Consider the following 12,431-nt stretch of genomic DNA (forward strand, 5'->3'; position numbering starts at 1 on the left):
GGGAGAAACTCATGGGAAAGAATTTTGTTTGTCTGCCCATAATGGGTAGATGTACCACAATATAGCAGAGATGCCACAGAATGTCACCTTTCTGGGCACTTCATAACCTCTGTCCATTCCTAGCTCATAAACACATCTGGTGAGAAACTCCAGAAATCTGCAGAACAGCCCCTGGCTCAGGAGGAGCTGAAGCAATAGAGGTGCTGTGGGGATGTGCCATGAGAACCCTTCAAACTCCCCTGACTCAGAGGAGGCTGGAGGCAGCCTGAGAGTCCTGTTTGAAGCCCAGGATGGGGGAGAAGATGTTCTGCTCCAGGGGCTGGTGTGCAGGTGCCTTGGGGTGGCTGCCTTGGCTGCTCTGTAATGGGCAGAGGGGATCACTGCTCCTCATTTTCTCTCCTCAGGGCATGGAGCTGGCCAGGAAAGGCAGAGGCAGAGTTTTGTGTGTGCTCTGCAGTGTGGGAGCCACTTCCCTGGCTCCTGCTAGGGAATGTGTCTTTATTTTGTGCATTGCAGGGTGTGTGTGCTCTCTCTGACCTCCCAACAGGGGATGTCTTGCTTCAAATGGAGAGCTGCTATTGCTTGCATCCAGGCAGAACTTGGGAAGGGAAAAGCTCTTTGTCACGTTATCCAAGCACCGCAGGTAAGCTTTTCCAACTGGGAAAAAGGAGACAGAATAAATGAGCCACCACCAGCACCACTGGATGGACACCCATGGCCACCTCTTACATAAAGATGTCCAAGACAAACCCTTTCTTATGACTTTTTCAGGTAGTGTTTATATTCCAGCCTTGGCAAATAAATCTTGTGTCATTAAATAGGAAATAGTTTAACACTTTACCAATGCTATCATAATGAATTAATTTGATATTCATGGGAATACCACATGTGCTTTCCTAGGTGTCCTACTACCATTCCACTTTCACTAATGGGCACTTGAGTCATACTTATTTTTCCCCAAAGCCACATAATGATCTATAATATTCCTGAATAATTGCGCTTTAAGTGGGAGCTAACAGGGTTGACTACTCCCAGAAATATGTCAAAATATTTTTACTATTACAAGTTGGAATGTGAATACTAACTGGACCTGCCCCAATGCATTTAAATATGTGGCAAAGTTTTACAAAAGAAAGTTTTAGAATGTTTTTTGAAGGTTCAAAAGTCCTCAAATGTTGGGTTTTTTCCCTGAATAATTTTTATAGCCATCTGCAGAAGAGAAAAACTGCTAAATTGTGTTAAAGAGGAAAAAAATAAGGAAAAGAAAAGCAAGCATAAGCTCATGTGGTACCAAAATGTAACTATTTCATAATAGCTGAAATAACTTCACAGCCTCATTTATGCCATTGATTGAAAATAAACGTTAGTTGCAGGTATTCTAATACCAGGCTGATATATGAAATTTGTGTGTGGAGAGAAGCCTTAAAAACCAGTCTCCTTCTTGAAAGCATGAACTTTGCTGCTTTTCTCATGGATGGGTACTCTGGAGAAGGATTACCATCTACAGGGTGGTTCTGTTTTGAGGCTTGGCTGAGTTTGCCCTGTGTTTGCCCCACAGAACCTGTGGGAAGCACCTTGACCATGTTGGGATGCTGGAGCAGTTGGGGCTGGACCCCAGAGCAGGGTGGGGGGGTCAGGGTCCCTCCCCAGAGCATCCAGAGGGGGCTTCAGCCTCATCTCAGGACCACCATGAAGTGCCAGCTGTGCAAACATCCTCTGCATCATCTCTGTCAGGATCTGATCACAGCCCCTGCTTGTCTGTGCCTTTGGCTTGTCCACACAGGAAAGTGGGAATACCTGGCCAACACCAGGTGCTCTCCACAGGGAATGTCTGCTGTGTTCCACCTGCTCCTGGGTGCAGCAAAAGCCACGGATGGAGGGGAGAGGTGGGTGGAAATTATTTGTCGCGAGGCAAATCACAGCAGGCACATGGAGCCCTCAGGGGTGGGAGCTCTGCCTCATCTCTGCAGCTTTTACATCCTGGCCACCATGGAGTTGCCAGGGAGAGCACAGAGAAGTTGCTGCAGCTGTGTCCTTGAGTGACCCACAGTTGTCAGGTCAGACCTTGAATGAGAATGAGCCAAGAGCCACCCTGTCATGCTCACGTTAATGAAAAGGAGGAGGTCCAGGAATAGGACTGGGTAGGAGAAGTGGAGCAGGCCATCTGTGTCCTCAGGAGGACCCTGTGGTTCCAGAAGGAACCACTGAAGTACGTAAGACTTCTTTAATTAAAGGATTTACCTGTAGTCTCGGCATGGAAATGACGTGCTTTGTTGTGCCTAATTGGGAGGCTGCTCTCTCTCCAGGGCCTCGGCACCGACTCCCGAGCTGCGCACGGGGAAATTTCCGCGCGCAAACCTCGCTGCAAACCCGGCCGCCGCGGCAGCCCCGTGCACAGCAGCACCTCAGGAACATCTAATTTTTATCTTATTAAGGACTGGGAAAAAATGAGGGCAGGAGCCTCGCTCATGCATTATTGAAACGTCTGCAGTGATGCTGGCAGGATGGCAGAGCGTGCCTGCTGGTACCGGAGGAATGGAGGCTCTGCCCTGAGGAGGCTCTGAGCATCCCTGAGCTCCCTGCAGGTGGAGGATGTGGGACAAACAGCATCAGAGAGCTGCATCCCAGGGGGTTTGGCCTGATCCAAAGGGAAACACTGCAGGAGACAGCTCTGGTTGTGTTTTCCTCTGCTTTGGGTTAGTGTTGGATTTGGGCTGGCAGCAGCACTCTTCTGCTACAAGACTTAAAACATCGCCTCCCTCCTGAATCACAGCACAAAGATGTGCATCCAGTCCACCACATCTGGCAAATTCACATCTGTTGTCATCATAGTGCAAGAGTTCTATTGTCGTTTTATTGCAAGAGTTCCATATTGCTAGAGTTTCCTACCTCCTTGATGTTTCCCATAGGCAGCTCCTCTAGGCACCAACTCTTCCTTCTTCCCACAGCAGCCAACTGACTCCAGTCCCCCCAAACCAACCACTCCACTCTTTTATAACACTGTTCTTATTGGCTACAGCTGTGGCCTGTTAACATCAGACCTGCTTCTAATCTTCAATAATGAACCCAGCTGCAACTCTTAGGGGGTAAGATTACATTCTATACCAACTTCATTTACCCATACTGTATCCCCCTACACACATCTTCCTTTCCTCCAGCCTTCTCCACCTCAAAATACATTTACTCTTCATATGACTAATTAGCCCTTTCCTGCTTATATCTCTTTTTTTAGAGCAATCCCCAAATTTGAGGCAGCAGTATTTATCAGTGAAAACCATTTTCAGGCAGAAATTCCCTACCAGCTCTAATTAAAAGTCAAGGCAGGTGACAAACATTTGTGGATGAATTTAGAGAGAATCCCATAAATGATGTGTGTAATGGTACAGTGTAACATATGTGGGCCTGAAAAATCAGAAATATAAGACTCCGAGTTGGAATCTGTGCTGGATTTTGCCAGGGTCTTTGCTGTGTGCCCCCTTCTCCCATACAAGGCTTTGGGGTGGGCTGGATCCACTGGGGGATCCTGCTGTGCAAATTACAGTCTGGCAATTAAAATGACAGAAGTGGCAATTTAAGTTAATGTGCAGGGTTGTGAACTCTGCTGGCAGAGGTACAGACAGGATGCCTATTCTCCTGCGCTGACTTGTGATGGTGGCATTGGCCTCTGGGACAGGGACAGGGCAGGCAACTGGCAGTGATAACCTCTTCTGTCAGCCCTGCTCTATCTGATGGGAACTGGGAGTCCCAATCAGTTTTGCATCATTTGGTGAGATAAAGCAAAATTGTTAATAAACAAGTGCCCTTTTGCAGTATCTCTACAAAACATCCTTGAGTGATGGAGGATCTTGAATGGAAGTTCTGTTAAACCAAACAAGTGAAATTCAACTTGGGGCAAATAAGGAGTCAGTTGTTGCATTTATAACCTTTCAGAATGTTTGCCAATGCATCTAGGCTGGTAAATTCTGTTCTCCCCCAGACTCCTTGCACCTCTGAACCAAAGTACCACTGAAGGGTCTGTCACAGAAATAAAGGCACAAAATAAATTTTGTCTTTACAGACTTACTATATGAAATACTGCTGTATTTATGCAGCATTTTAAAGCCTTGTTTTCCCCCTCATTTACCTTTGGCACTGCAGTTCTATGCCTGGACAAACTACTTTTGAACTGTAAGCTGGGGCCTTTTTGTTCTTTGGAGTAGTGCTCAGTCTTCAGTGAAGCTGTTTTGGTGAGGAGTTGCTCTTCTTTTCCCATCTTATGTTTTGCTATTGTAACATAATCATAGTGGTTTGGAGTAGAGGACTAAATGTGTGATCCTGAAGGGTTAACAGCAGAGCTGAGGAGCCTGGCAGCAATTCCCAGTGCATCCATTTGCACGTTCAGCTTAGAGAACGCAATCCCTGGTGCCCATGGAAAAGAAACCCAGTTCAGGAGCTGCTCTGCCGCACAGTCTGGGCAGCTAGGGGATGGAAATCCTTCATGGAAACCAGAGTGCCCCTGTGACCTGGTGTCTTCCATCCCAGATCTATTCTTCATTGTAAATCCCCCAAAATGGCCTGAACTCCAGAGGCCCGAGCAGTGCACTGCAGACCTATATTCTCCTATTCCTGCTTGCAGTTAAAATACTGAGTTTAAGCTAAAGGCATTAATGCTGTATAATCAGGATTCTTAAAACCAAAAGAACTCGAGGCACATTGCAAATTTCAATTTTCCACCTAATCAGCGCACTTCTTTCAATTTTACAAACAAGCATATTTCAACTCCACTACTTTAAATGACCCCCCTGATATTATTAGTTTATCAGTCAACTCTGATAGGCCAAAATGCATTAAATTGTATATAAAGAATATTAGGCAAATTTAAATGGAAGTCCGAGTAAAACATATGTAATTTCAGTTTTAAATTAATAATAATGTTACATATTTCCCATTAAGCTACATTTGCAGGGTTAGCCTGAAGAAATAGTATTAAGTATCTCACCAGAGCAATTCAGGGCTCAGTTGACAAAACAGACAAATGTAGTGCTTCCCATATAAGAGCATTCATAAAAAATTACTAAATTCTTTGCCACTAGGAATCAAAAGCTTTAGTGAATGGAAATGTTTTAGTCAACACCACTGCCTTGATAATAATATTTAAGATGAAGAGAAACCCCTAAACTATGTCAACAATCAGAATTAATAGTTGGGGTGGAAATGTGGGCTTGTATTTTCTTGTGTTTTTTTCAATTTCTCAGTAACTGAGAAATACTTGATGTGAGTTTAGAAAGAGGCACAGATGTCAGTGTGAGCTCTGAATCATGGCTTTTCTCATCTCTGATCCAGTTCCTGGCCCTGGTCAAAAAAATCCAAGGAGCTGCTTTATGGTATGTTCTCTTTAAATCAAGAAGACACACCTCAGTTGCAAGGCTTTTTTCTGAATCATTCCTCCCTCCTTGCCTGCAGATGTCTGAGAGGCAGCTGGGAATCCCCAAAGACAGGAGCGTTCATGGGAGTCTGCTTCTTTGACATTTAGGGTAGACAAACAGCTCCAAGGATCTGGGACAAAGAGATCCAAAAGCTGGGTCTGGGCATAATGCTGAAAAATTGCTTCACTATGGGTTGTTCTGACTATTTTTGTGTGTAGCATGGGAGTGAGAACTGGATTAGGAGGCCTGGGGGGTTGAATGGATTACAAACAAAAAGCATTAAGCTAATCATAGGAGTGATGTTCCTTAAAGGCAAGGATGAACAAATGGCTGAATTTTCTTTTGTCCCTGAATTGCAACCATGGAACAGTAAACTAGTCAAAACAGTAGCTGTTTCTAAGCCAGGTCTGCTACATTATGCATTTCTATAAGTTTTATAAATATAGGTGTTGCTTAACACGGACTGCTTGCACGATCTTGGATGTACTCATAGAGAGGGAACTCAAGGTCAGCAGTCCCTGAAGGCTGTCAAACTATTTACAAGTTTGCTATTTATAAGGACTAGTCTGGGAGTCCTAGAAGCAATAAGTTCTTAGGCAAGAGGTTTAATTTCTGCATGACAGAAGAGCTGCTGTTTCTGTATCCGTGCCTAGATGCCATTGCAGCTCTCTTAAATTATCTTAAAAATCTCTTCTGCTTTGTTATCTACATTCTAGTAGTGTCAGGCTCACCCCTAACCACTCCATATAACCTGAAGAACAAAGAAAGCAAGAAATATCAGTACAGCTCTATTCTGTGCAAGTTGTATGAGGGTTCAGGGATGGCAAGAGTTAATCAGAAGTTTAATGATTAATATAGAATAATAATCGATTGACCTTGGGAGTACAGCATGTTATAAAATAGCAGGCTGGAGGATTCATTGCATTCCTACAGAACACTCTCTGAAGAAAAAAAAATCTTTTCTAAGGAAAGGGAAAAGTAGGGCATACTGGTTTCTGCAGACCAGAAAAAGCACATTGCTTGCTCTCATATTAGGCTTTGGAACACTCAAGTGAGGTGGAAAATGTAGAGAAAAATTTGTGACTGAACTGCAAACATTGCAGATCAGAAGGACTGGTGTACAGAATTCAGATAAGCCTCTCATGAGGAGAGAGACTAGTTGTTCCTTCCTCAGCAGTGTTACCCAAGAGTATGTACATACTGTGCCTTTTGTTCTTTCTGGGTAAGTGGATGGTACATCCTAGAAGGGCATCACTCATTCTAGGAAGTGGATCTTTGGAAGTCATCTCTGCTTGCTGTATTGCCTGAATGAAAGCAGTGTTCAGTGCTCTTGATCTAACACCACACACTGTCTAGACCCAGAGCACTCTCCTGTATTTGCAAAACAAAACCAAAACCTTAAGCCCCGCAATCCCTCCCTCATCTTCAAAATATGAAAACCCTTCAGGAGGCATCTGGACTTGCACATTACTTTATCGGTTCGAAGATTCACACAGGAATATTTTCCAAATGCTCTGTGATTCTTTCAAGACCACAGCTTGCATCATGCTAAGGCAGCAGGGAGATGGTAAACAGAACAGGGAATGCGATACAAACGCTGGCAAAAATCAGGGAAAGCAAGGTGGGAGCAATATCGCTCAAGCTGTCAGATCTGTGAGCAAGCCTCGTGAACCAGCTGAGTTATGGCAAACTCCTGCTAGGAGGGAATTGCAGTAACTGAGCCTTGCACTCAAACATTTATAAGGGTGTCCTGGGATAAATAAAGGCGCAGCCTCTGTAAACTCTGCCGTGAAAACAAACACCTTTGAACCAAACCAGTTACAAGGCTCTATAGAGAAATGGCTGATGTTAATTGTAAGATTTGTATCTTGGTTTTCTATCTGGAGAACGACAGTCTGAGTCTTCCTGGCTGTCAAGGAGTTAAATGCACGGCCCTGGCCCGAGCTGCTGCAGAAGGCAGTGCTGGCACTACTGCAGTGTCCCTGTTGGCATATGGAGCGCGCTCGGTTCAGGGTCTCCACTGGAATATACAACAAAATAGTAAAACCTCTTTGATTCCCAGGCAAAGCCTCTGCCAGCTGGGGCCAGGCCTTCTTAAAACTCTGGTCATATTTTGTCAGGTGGAAGACATTCAGCTCATTGTAAGATCATACCTCATGCACTGAGACACTGCTGTGTGTCACATTGAGCTCTGCTCAGAAGCGTGGTCTGGATTACAGAGACATTTCAGAAATCATGCACTTATCAAAAGTTTGAATCAGACTTGCTGTCTATAACCAAACTGAATAATCAGACTCTTGAACCATGTAATGGGTTAGCAAAAGAGCAGGGGACATGCAGGGAGACAATGATTTAGCAGAATTTCACTCGGCATTCAAACATGCTAGCATGTCTGAAAATAAGGGATACATTATTAATTAGCTAATGTTTGCAAAGTGTTTTGACTCTGGAACTTTCCAAGTGTTCTTCTTCATTAATTTTCAGTAAATATATGACTAAGCAGTATATGTAATAAGGACACAAAATGTGGTAAGTAGACAAAAGACCTGAAAACACACACAAAAAAATTTTAAAAAGAGAGATGCTATCAAATGGGGGAAAAAAATGTTCAGATCAGTGGAGTAAATATTGTGATGATGCAGCTACCAGTTATTTATTAACTCAGCACTAATGTAGGGGTATGCCTGGCAGCAGTGATGACCAGTTGAGACAGCCAACGTCCTACAAGACCTGTAAAGCTGACCTCTATCACCTTTTCTCCTCTGATGCTAAATTTGGCACAGCCCAGACTCAGCAGACCTTCCCTTACCTTCTGGGGCTGCCTAACGCCTGCTTTAGGAGCTGCATGCACTTGTGCAGCTTTAATAAAGTCTGGAAAACCACTTTTCAGCGGCGGTCACAACCCCTGAGCGGCTGCGGGGAGGTGCGCTCACACCAGGGCCCGGCAGCACAAGCTGCTGCACGCTCTTCCCCTCCCTGGTCGTTCTCACATCCCCATCTGTTCCTCTCCAGTCTCTCAAGTGGGAAATAAACTGAGTTAGAGTCAAACTGTCAAACTCATAATATTCGAGTGGGTTGAATGTCACACCGGCGGAATTCATGCAACCCATATTTCATTCAGCACAGTAAATATGCAGTCTTGCACAGATCTTAGAAATCAATTATGCTTTTTTTCTGGAAGAAACAGTAGGGGCACTTAGGCAAAATGATTTCTTGCCTCCTTTTCCAGTGAAGTAACTTTTTAGTGCTATGATAGCGAGGTCTCCATTCCTGAAAACAAGCTCGTAAGTGCGTGCCTCGGCCATCTGCTGCTGCCCTTAAGTCAAAGTCATGGTCCTCAGTTTACAACATCATACTTGGAAGTTTATGACGTTACAAATACAGGATTGACACTTTAGTTGACAGCCAGCCAATAGGATCAAATGAATTAAGCAACAAGCCACGTCCTTGAAAACTTTGGCTGTAAAGACGAAGACCTGGTGGGAGCGTTTCTCACTGGAAGCAGCTAGCACTGCCCTCACAGGTGGTTAGCGTATCAGAAATTTGTCATGAGCACTCCAAAAATAACCAGGAATGATCTTGTTGCTTTCTGACATACTTTTAATTATTTTTTTGTTTCAAACATACTTTCTCTTTCCATGTCAGCTGTTCGGCACATTCAATTAGATACATGCATGATAGTTTTGACCTAGGCTAAGGGACCAAAATGATAAATCAGCTTTTAAGGCCAGACACGCAGCTGGTGTTAAGTGGACTTTACATTTATGCAATCTAGGGAGCTAAGCCAAATTTCTCCCAGCTATGGCCACCACAATATACTTCTCATGCAGCAGGATTCTCTGTGGCTGCAACTTTTATCCTACATGGAATATTCCAACTGGTAGCAAAAGAACTATTGATCCTGCTGTGCAGAGCATAACCTGTGTCTGTCAGTGTGGCAGGTAAATACCAAACCACATTTAATAACAGGGGTTTGAAGCCCTTAAAAAACCTAGAGAAAGTCCCTGAGATGCAAGAAATCAGCAAAATATTGCTGCTTTTTTTACTGTTATAAAGTCTAGACATGGAGTCAGGGTCCCAATGGTTTTACTCTGTCCAAGAGAAATCATGTTCCTGCAGCTGCCCCCAGTGACTTTTTGAAAGTATATAATTTTTCACTGTGTTTTAATGAACCAGCAGATAATTTGGAAAAACATAATATGCAGCAGTTTTGAGGGTGTTTTACTGGTGCCAGGAATCTCCCTGGACAGCGTCACCTACAGCACAGGGGACACAGTCTGGGAGTGAGTGCAAACCCAGCATCAGCTGGGCATGGAGACCTGCCTTGGGAGCACACCTTGGAAGGTTCCAGTTTTGGAAGTTAGAGAATTTTATGAGGGATTTTAAGCAAGGATGCTGGATCATTCATTGCTTGAAACTGTTTTGAAGTCACTGTCAACATGCTTCCCTTTACAGAGCTATTTCTCTTAACAAGAAGCATAATCCTATTTTGACCTACAGGTCAAAACAAAGTAATTGTGAGGCAGAGAACAATTTATTTATCTTTCTAGAATGAATTACTCTGCTATTGTTATTTTGAGGGGCAAAATTATGAGGTTTCTAGGAGAATTTTTTTTCTTAATATATTTAATTGCCCAAATAACTGCATAGAAAAAAGAAATAACAGCCTTTAGTTATGATTCCTACTTTAAAAGACAGAAAATCTGCTTTGTTTTTAGGAAGAGCTTTAATAGATTTTTTTCAGTAACTTATAAATAACATTTTATTTTGATCAAAAATATTCATTCAAACCAAAATTTAATGAGTCAAATGCCTGTAGCTATTTCTAGCAGAAGTAGGTTTGCTTTTATGGGAAAAATGCTGATGCTAAATGGTAGGTCACTGGTCCTATGCCATTTTGAAGTTTTATTTGATGACTTCAATGTAAAGTCAAGCAAAAATGATAGAGATAGGGACCAGAGGAGGGCAAAATTTTAGTTTTTAGTTTAATTTGGCTCTAGTAAAATTTCGTTGTGATTGCCTTATTAATAAAGGAAAAAAGATCCTGTTGTAAGACCTTTTGTAATAGGGATTTTTCTTCTCTGGCTATTGCTAGTGGGCAAGCACTGTGCTGGTGTAATCAGCAGAGAGTTGTTGCTGTTTTCTGTCTGTTCTGGAGTGTCAGGAATGGGTCTGTAGTGGGAGGGTTTGTTTTTTTTTTAAACAGAAGAGGTAATATTTTGAAAAGTGAAATGGGAGCCTATCCCTCCTTGCAAAAACGTCCTAAATTCTTTGTTCCTTGAAATTAAATTCCAATTCACTTCTGAAATTAAGGCTGTGACTTCCAACATGACTTGGGGGACTTTTAAATGTTTGACCTGACAAGTCCTGCTGCACTCCCATGATCCTCCAAAGCTGCATACACACGACAAACACCAGCTTTAAGCTTTTTATTTTTTAAATGGTTCCTTTTGAATGATGTATTTAGCAACCAAGAGGCACTGCTGCCAACCCCCCAGTGTCTCAGGCAATGTCAGTGTCTCCATGATCTGCATGTGTGGCAGATGTGTTGAATGCATCAACATTTACAATGTGGGTCTCCTGTGGCCGTGGGAGGCGCAGTGTGGGATGGGCTGTCCTCACAGCCAGGGCTCACTTTGTTCTGTCTGCACCATGTCTAACTCACAGGGGGTCCGGAGCTGTGACTGGGCTCTGAAATGCTGCAAAGTGGTACAGTATTAAAACAGCATTAGTGTTTCATGCCCGTGCTACAAAGAAGCATCTATTGCAAGCCTTAGAAAGGAAAAAAAAAAAAAAAAAAGACTAGGAAGGAGGTAAGGGAAGTGGCAGAAAGCTCTTTTTTCTACATCACAAGCCACCTAGAGAATATGTCTGCGTGTTTCGCTTGGTTATTTATTTTGCATTATGATATCTGACATATGAGAAAACATGAAAGCCATTTGCGAGCCTACGACACAAAGTAAAATGGCGCTTGAAAATGATTCTTTGTGAAGGCTTATTTTTGTTTTGTTGCACATGAGACTAGTCAAGCAGACAGGTTTATTTCAACTCTCTAACAAAATTTAGGGACTGGAGACAAACAATTGTCTGCTATTATCATTCCTGCCGCCAAAATTCATTAGGTTCAGGAGCATCAACTAAATCGTGTGCTAGAAGGGAGCATCCAGCTACCGACACTGTTGTTGGAGATGTGACCCCTGGAGCAAGTGGAGTGTCCACACAGATCCAGGAGACTCCGTGGCCTATTAAAAAGTAAAATATCTCAAACCATAACCCTCCTGCAATTCATTGTAAGCAGGCCCATTCTGCAGCTGCATGTTTCTGTCTGCCTAAGACCTTGCTTGTCATGGACCTTGTAAGCTTAGCTAAAAGCTTAGCTTTTTAGGGTCTGTACCTCTTCAAAAAGTAAACTCATTCTCCAGCATGCTGGTATTTGGTTGCCAGCCTGAGAGAGGCAGGAGGCTGATGGGTCTGGGTGCATAGAGTTAAAAGGTGCCCTTTTAACATGAGTTAAACTGATTTTTATTTCTTCTGAGGTTCTCAGCTATGGAGAAAGGAAGCTAGCTGGAAAAGTCAGCCTGGCCTCAGCAAAATAGCCTGCTTTAGAAATGTAGGCCCAGATTCCTGGGATGTATCCGACTCATGAAATTAATTTGAGTTGAAGAAAGTTGTTTAATGACTTTGCTGCTTTTTGTTCTCCAAAGTAGTCAGGGTCTTGTTTGGCTAATGACAACTGAAAAACACAGGTAGCTGTGAATGGTATCAACTCCTTATGTGGCTGGGGCTTTTTACAGATATTTACTTTTCCATCATCTTTACATCAGAGGGATGTGAAGCAACAGCAGCATAATTTGGATCCCTGTATATTAAAAACCATGGAGCATAGGGGTGCATTCATGTTTGTAGTGTCTGCAAAATCTGGAAAGCTGATGGCCTTGCTGAGCTGGAATCTATTGGAGTGAACTATTCTGAAATCCATGGAACTTTTTTTAATCCCTGTAAAGTGAATATATAAAAGTAATCACT

The sequence above is a fragment of the Ammospiza nelsoni genome, chromosome 2 (assembly GCF_027579445.1).
Source record: "Ammospiza nelsoni isolate bAmmNel1 chromosome 2, bAmmNel1.pri, whole genome shotgun sequence".
Taxonomy (NCBI): Eukaryota; Metazoa; Chordata; class Aves; order Passeriformes; family Passerellidae; genus Ammospiza; species Ammospiza nelsoni.